Source organism: Capsicum annuum, unplaced genomic scaffold (assembly GCF_002878395.1).
Source record: "Capsicum annuum cultivar UCD-10X-F1 unplaced genomic scaffold, UCD10Xv1.1 ctg80376, whole genome shotgun sequence".
Lineage (NCBI taxonomy): Eukaryota > Viridiplantae > Streptophyta > Magnoliopsida > Solanales > Solanaceae > Capsicum > Capsicum annuum.
Window position 1 is genome coordinate 45,259 of NW_025891021.1, and position 794 is coordinate 46,052.

Here is a 794-nt window from a genome sequence, read left to right on the forward strand (position 1 = left end):
TTTTGTTATTACTATTCTATAGATTTGTGACCCTTAGGATAAATTTATATTTCTATTATGAGCCCAAAGGAGGAAATATAGATAAGAACATCAGATATATGGAATGGGATCTTATACATTCAAGCGATTGAAGTTAATATTTGCATTTAGGATAGGAATATACCTAATTCACCCTATTTTATTTATTTATGAGATAAAATATAAATGCATTTAACTTAGTTCTCACATTCTTACTCAATGATGCAATTGTGGGGCTAAGTTAGATAGACAATTAGAGGCTTAGAAGATCACTGTAATGCTATCAACCCCATGAATAAACAACCAATACAATTAACTAAACTAACAAGATTGTATGGCTAAGTAGGATTATTTGTAGTGCCTCGACCTTGGAACTTCCCATTATTGTCTCCAAGACTTTATAATTCAAAATTGTTTATGTTTACCTTAAGTTTTCAAATCTCAAATGATATTGGTTGCACTTGAACTTGTTTAATCTTAGTGAAGCTAGAATTGGAATTTTCTTAAACCAAGTCCGTATGGGACTGATACTTGGCTTGGAAATTGGGAGACCATGTACACTTCCATATGCGCTAGGACACAATAAGTTTTTGGCACCATTTCTTATTTGTGGAGGACCCTACCTATGGGAACATTGTTCAAATATTCTGATCTTATGGAATGGGCTATGTGACCCTTCTAAATCTTACTATTGGGACTTTTGCAAATGGTGTGGTGGTCAATGAAAAAATTATTCTAAGTGTTATAGCCCTTTCTCGAGCCCTGATTATGATGAT